Below are 7,633 nucleotides of genomic sequence, written 5' to 3'. Positions count from 1 at the left end.
TCAGCGGGCCGGACCAAATGTGGATGCGGGCCGAATGGGCCGTAGTTTAGGGACCCCTGATGTAACGTTTCTATTTAAGAAATAACGCATTTTGTAAATGTATCTCACGATGCTGTTGCAATTATGGGCCAAAAGATGGCGGCCTGAGCTAAATAATGTAGTTCTGAACCACTCGGGCCCATATTAAATCATATGTTTTTGGGGGTTTTTTTCTTGGGGGTCAAAAATATTAACTCCCAACGGCATACGTACAGTTCAATACAAAACTTTTTAAAATGTTGTTTAATTCGTAATTTACTTTACAGCCATATGCTTCGTGTTGTGGTTGCACGTTTGCAGCGCGGGGAAACTACAATACCTTTTTTTGGGGGGGGGGGGGTTTACAAACTGCTATTGCTTTACTATTTTTCTTTACTGTATAAACAACAAAGTGTCTTGCAGCGAAACAAGAATAGCAAATCTGCTTAGACGTGATCATGACGTGGGGCATTAAAGGCGTATACTGTACGCTTATTCAAAATATAGGAATACGTTTAAAATTATCGTGCCCACCTTCATTATTTCATTATTTCAAACCCCTAAGACTAACATCTGGTGACGGCCCTGGCCAGTCCATACCAACCACAACGCAACAACATACCAACGTCAGAAACAAAGAGATTTTAATATTTAATTTATCTTGAAATAATCTTCTAATACGATGCCATGAAAAAGTATATGTTCTGTTCTAAAAATTCTCTTTGATATTCAAGATCGGCAAACAAATGTACAGTAAATATGAAAAATGCATATAATGCAGTATGTTTCTCTCTTTTTTTTGTGAGGGAATAGTTTTTTAAGCTACTGAGCCATGTGTAGAAAAAGTTAGTTACCCCTTGTTAAATCATGAATTAACATTTCTTCTTCCACTGACCAAGCCTGATTACCTCTAAACCTGTTCAATCAAAACCGATAACTGAGAATCAACAGCAAAGTAACTAATAGTAACTTTCTAGGAATAAAAAAATTGAGAGGACTATAATTTGCTCTTGTCAAATATAGTTTAAGAGCTCTGTGACGTGTAAAACAGAGCATAACAACACTCACCAAAAGCCTGTGGAACTTGAGTGTCCTCTGCAGTATCTTTGCTGTTCCTAGGACTGCGCTGTTCTGGACAGAGATGTCTGATGTTTCACCAGGTATCTGCTGGAGCCACTTCTCCAGTGTGGGGGACAAGGCCCCCAGTGCTCGTAAGACCACAGGCACTTCTGTTGCTTTCACCTTCCAAGCTCTTGCCAGCTCTTCTTTGAACCATTCTCTAGTTTCTTGTGTTCCTTTTTCCTGATATTGCCATCGTTGGGGACGTCTACATCGATCACAATGGCTGTCCTCTGCTGCTTTTCCATGATCACGATGTCAGGTTGGTTGGCCACAACCATCTTGTCAATCTGTATCCGGAAGTCCCACAGGATCTTAGCCCTCTCATTTTTCATCACCTTGGGAGGTGTCTCCCATTGTTATCTAGGGGTCTACAGTCCATACTCTACACCGAGGTTTTTGTACACCATAACGGCTACTTGGTTATGGCGTGCCATGTATCTATTCCTGTCAGTACCTTTTACCCTGCTATTATGTGTTGGACTGTTTCAAGGGCCTCTTTGCACAGCCTGGATCCTGCCTGGCGTGGTATATCTGGGCCTTTATTGCTCTGGTCCTCAAGGCCTGCTCCTGTGCTGCCATGATTAACGCCCGTCTGTGCTGTCTTTCCAGCCAGCCCTCGTGAACCATTGGTAGGACTTGTTCATAGATCCCACTTCAGTTGTCTGACTGTTCCAGTCTCCAGTGCTTGAGACATTCACTAAGTGCTTCATCGCTTGGGGCCATCTTCATATTTGTGGAGCTTGGATGTTTCGTCTTGGACAGTGGTGCTGATGCTCACTAACCCTCGGCCTCCCTCCTTGTGCTTAGCGTGTAGCCTCTGGTTACTGGAGTTGGGGTGGAACCTTCTGTGCATGGTGAGCAATTTCCGTGTTTCCCATTCTGTAGTCGGTATCCAAATGTAACCGGTCTGAATGGAGCCGCGACGCACGACGCGATCCGTCCCCCTCGTCTAGGTCAGGACTCGTACCTGCATCATATAGCGCGTCCAGCATGGCAGGCGAACGCGCTTACCACCAAGTCAAAAGCCCAGGCTAGCTGTTATAGCTGCCAGCACGCCCTCTTGAAGGCATCGGGAGGGACGTTTCTATGCACCGCACACAACAGCACTGCGTGCACCCGTTACACATATCCAGTCTTATTGATCAATTGGATGAGGGGGTTCAGGCCTATGCAGAACAGCAGTGGGGATAGGGCATATCCTTGGTATATGCGATATCTGATGGAGACTTGCGCAATTGGCTCGAAATTGGCATCAAGTGTGGTCTGCCACAACCTTGTTCAGTTTTTAACGAAGGCTCTTAGTGTGGTGTTGACCTTGTACAGCTTCAGGTATTCCAGGATCCATGTGTGCGGCATAGAATCATAGGCTTTCTGGTAATCAAACCAAGCAGTGCACAGGTTTGTCCGTCTAGTTTTGCAGTCTTGGGCGACAGTTCTGTTAACCAGTAATTGGTGTTTGGCTCCTTTTGTGTTTCTACCAATGCCTTTCTGTGTCTCTGTCATTTACTGGATCCATTTACCCACTTATCTTACCTGCTATGATGCCTGACAGACCGCTTCCATGTTGTAAAAAGATAGGATATCTGCAGATCGTTGGATGGGAGTGGTCCCTTCTGGGGGTCTTTTTGGATCAGGACCATTTGTCCCTTGGTCAACCAATCAGGTCCTATTCTATAGAAGTTGGTTCATTTGTGCTGCTAGGCACTCATGGAGTGAATTTAGCTTCTTTAACCATTAGCTGTGAATCATGTCTGGGCTAGTTCTTCATACCTGAGATTTTTTGTTGGATGTCTGCCACTGTGATGGTTACTGGGCCTTGGTCAGGGAGGTGCTGTGGTCTGCGCTTAGATCTTTTAACCACTGTGCTTCGCTGTTAAGCAGGGGCACTGGAAATCTCTCACAGCAGGGGGTGCTGAGGATATTTTTTTAGTTTTTCCCGTCCCAAAACAGCCGTTTCAGTCCAAATTTGTCATGCTCTTGCGTTTTCTCCATACAAGGCGTGCACAATGGCAGTACACATGCATGCTGGATAGTTTACGTATTACTACTAGGCTACTACAAATATAGCATTCCATTTCAGCTACAGTGTGTGTTGGAGTTTATGTCATGTCTCGGAAGTCATGTTAGTGTTTTGTTTGTTTGTGCAGAATTTCCTGCTTTTATTCTGGTAGTGGCATTCAGCCTGATTTCCAACTTTATTTCCTGCTCTTCCCAATCATAGTCTGCATCTAACCTTGCCCTGTATCGGTTCGTCTTGTACCCTGCCATGTTTCATGTTACCAGCTCATGTAAGCTCTTTCTTGACTAACATTTATGTTTGAATCAAATGTCTTTTTGTTACTTTGTTGACTTTGCTCAGTTTTTTTGGTATCCAGCAAGTGCTGTGATTTTTTGTTGTTTCTTTTTGAACTCGTATGGACTGATTAATAAACCTTTTTGTTTAAACGGAACATTCGAGCATTTGGGTCCTTTAGTGAATCCTTGTGAGTTTATGTATTGGAAATAAAAGCGCTCTTGTATTATGATGTAAATCCCCGCAGCTAGATGGTGCAATGACACATGAAAACATTTGAAAACTAAAAGGGCCAATAAGCCTCTGTTTAACACACCGTTTTCACAACACCAAAAAAAAAATGCACATGAATATCCAACAGCGCTCTGCAAAGCGGAAGCTCAACAGCAACAACAAACAACAATATGGTGACAATGCAAGTATGTCTTACCTTTTAGAAGACACTAAAGGTGGATAGAACAAGCATCGTAATCATCTTGGTATTCGACCTCGAAGTTTTGAAAACTGCTGTTTTTTGAAAGAAATCGCTAATTTGTTTTTGTGCCACGTTAACGCCTGCTCTGTCCACAGTTTATGTTTCCATTCCAATAGCGCCTTATTCAACGTAACTTGGGAGCAAGCAAGGTGTCAGGTGTTGTTATTGACCCCCCCCCCCAAAAAAACCTTTGAAACATATATATTTAATCCCCGAAGTTAAATGCGCTATTGTTTCAATAAGTTTTATTTATTTTTAACCCCAAAAAAGTGGCTGGTGAGAGGGAAGTCTAGGGTTTCCCTGCTAAAGCTGCTGTTGGATGGATGGATGAAAAAAAATATACCAAAACACTTTTTTTTCTCACCAACACCAGTGGGTTCTGCAGCACTCCAGCACCCCACTTCCCACGCCACTGCTGTTATGTGATGCGCTCCCTCTCCCGTCTGCCTTTCCATATGCTCAAGTCTCCAGCCTACAGCCTTGGTGGGTGAGTTCTTGTTATATTGACCTGCCACTGAGAATACACTCTAGCTGGGTTAGTGAAGAACAGCTGGTTTATTATCCTGGCTTGTATATCTCTTGTCTAGCTCCTCATATGTATATAAATATATATACAGTGGGGGCAAATAAGTATTTAGTCAACCACCAATTGTGCAAGTTTTCCTACTTGAAAAGATTAGAGAGGCCTGTAATTGTCAACATGGGTAAACCTCAACCATGAGAGACGGAATGTGGGGAAAAAAAACAGAAAATCACATTGTTTGATTTTTAAAGAATTTATTTCCAAATTAGAGTGGAAAATAAGTATTTGGTCACCTACAAACAAGCAAGTTTTCTGGCTGTCAAAGAGGTTTAACTTCTTCTAACGAGGTCTAACGAGGTCTAACGAGGCTCCACTTGTTACCTGTATTAATGACACCTGTTTTAACTCATTATCGGTATAAAAGACACCTGTCCACAAACTCAGTCAGTCACACTCCAAACTCCACTATGGCCAAGACCAAAGAGCTGTCGAAGGACACCAGAGACAAAATTGTAGACCTGCACCAGGCTGGGAAGACTGAATCTGCAATAGGTAAAACGCTTGGTGTAAAGAAATCAACTGTGGTAGCAATTATTAGAAAATGGAAGACATACAAGACCACTGATAATCTCCCTCGATCTGGGGCTCCATGCAAGATCTCACCCCATAGCGTCAAAATGATAACAAGAACGGTGAGCAAAAATCCCAGAACCACACGGGGGGACCTAGTGAATGACCTATAGAGAGCTGGGACCACAGTAACAAAGGCTACTATCAGCAACACAATGCGCCGCCAGGGACTCAAATCCTGCACTGCCAGACGTGTCCCCCTGCTGAAGAAAGTACACGTCCAGGCCCAACTGCGGTTTGCTAGAGAGCATTTGGATGATCCAGAAGAGGACTGGGAGAATGTGTTATGGTCAGATGAAACCAAAATAGAACTTTTGGGTAGAAACACAGGTTCTCATGTTCGGAGGAGAAAGAATACTGAATTGCATCCGAAGAACACCATACCCACTGTGAAGCATGGGGGTGGAAACATCATACTTTGGGGCTGTTTTTCTGCAAAGGGACCAGGACGACTGATCTGTGTAAAGGAAAGAACGAATGGGGCCATGTATCGAGAGATTTTGAGTGAAAACCTCCTTCCATCAGCAAGGGCATTGAAGATTAGACGTGGCTGGGTCTTTCAGCATGACAATGATCCCAAACACGCTGCCAGGGCAACAAAGGAGTGGCTTCGTAAGAAACATTTCAAGGTCCTGGAGTGGCCTAGCTAGTCTCCAGATCTCAACCCCATAGAAAATCTGTGGAGGGAGTTGAAAGTCCGTGTTGCCCAACAACAGCCCCAAAACATCACTGTTCTAGAGGAGATCTGCATGGAGGAATGGGCCAAAATACCAACAACAGTGTGTGTAAAGCTTGTGAAGAGTTACAGAAAACGTTTGGCCTCCGTTATTGCCAACAAAGGGTACATAACAAAGTATTGAGATGACCTATTGGTACTGACCAAATACTTATTTTCCACCATGATTTGCAAATAAATTCTTTAAAAATCAAACAATGTGATTTTCTGTTGTTTTTTTTTTTTCCCGCATTCCGTCTCTCATGGTTGAGGTTAACCCATGTTGACAATTACAGGCCTCTCCAATATTTTCAAGTGGGAGAACTTGCACAATTATTGGTTGACTAAATACTTATTTGCCCCACTGTATATGTCTTGGACGAGCACTCACTCAGACATTTGATTGTGTTGAACAAACTCTGATAAAAAGCTTAAAAAAATAATGAATTGGTTGAAAAGTGCAACTCCTTGACATTCAGAAACACTAAAAGAAATGAATAAAAAACATTGTGGTGGTCAGTAAATGTTATAGAGCAAGTGCAGGGGAAAAAATTTAGAATCACTCCATTTAGAAGAAACAAAATTGGAATCACTCCATTTTGAATAGAAAATACAGACACACCCTGTCAATTTCCTTTCCTTAATTGGGTCCCTGCCTCAGATTAGATCTGCTCGTTTGTCAGCAGTTGAAAAACAGTGCAGTTATCACACCTTGAGGGGGCTGCTGGACCAAGTGGATTCACAAGAATCATGGCTCCAACAAGAGAGATTTCTGAGACCAAGGAGAGATTATAAAACTTCTTGAACAAGGTAACGCTACACGTATGGTTGCCAAAAATGTGGGCTGTTCACAGTCAGCTGTATTAAAAATCTGGTCCAAGTACAAACAGCATGGCAAGGTTGTTAAAGTTAAGCGTACTGGTAGACCAAGGGAAACATCCAAACGTAATGACAAATCACTAAAGGCCCTATATCTTCAAAACAGAAGATGTAAAACAAGACAAATGAAAAAAATGGGAGGAAGCTGGAGTGAAGGTATGTGACAGAACTGTGCAAAATTGCCTAGAGGAAACGGATTTTCATACAGGAAAGCTAAAAGGAAACCATCATTGACACTTAAACAGAAAAGAACAAGACTCCAATGAGCTAAGGAAAGGCAATCATGGACTGTGAATGACTGTATGAAGGTTATTTTCAGTGATGAGTCAAGATTCTGCATTGGACAAGGTGATGATGCTGGAACTTTTGTTTGGTGCCATTCCAGTGAGATTTACAAAGATGACTGCCTGAAGAAAACACCAAAATTCCCTCAGTCCTTCATGATATGGGGCTGCATATCAGGCAAAGGCACTGGGGAGATGGCTGTGATTAAATCTTGAATAAATGCACAAATTTACATTTAAATTTTAGACAGCTTTCTTATCATTTATTTCAATTCCTTTATTTCAAGTTCTTTATTGTCATTGCAAGCCGAGCAAACAACGAAATTGGAAAGCTACCCTGTGGTACCATAAAACAGAAGACAGTAAAATAACACACAGCTTAAACATACTACTTCATAAAAGAGAATGATAAATTATTGTGCAAAAGTCGCTACATGGCAGCATCATGAACATTTAGTGCAGTTCAGTGTTGAGAACGCAGATGGCCCTGGGAAAAAAACTATGTCCGAGTCTGGTTGTACGTGTTCTCATCGCCCTATATCTCCTGCCAGAGGGCAATAGTTCAAAGAAGTGATGACCAGGGTGGGAAGAGTCTTTAATAATGTTCTTAGCTCTTTTAAGGTGTCGCGCAGCAGCAATGTCCTCCAGTGGTGGCAGAGAGGAGCCAATAATTTTCTCAGCCACTTTCACCACC

This window comes from Corythoichthys intestinalis, chromosome 2 (genome assembly GCF_030265065.1).
Source record: "Corythoichthys intestinalis isolate RoL2023-P3 chromosome 2, ASM3026506v1, whole genome shotgun sequence".
Classification (NCBI taxonomy): Eukaryota; Metazoa; Chordata; class Actinopteri; order Syngnathiformes; family Syngnathidae; genus Corythoichthys; species Corythoichthys intestinalis.
The sequence above is the reverse complement of the archived record's forward strand: the minus strand, read 5'-3'. Positions refer to the sequence as shown.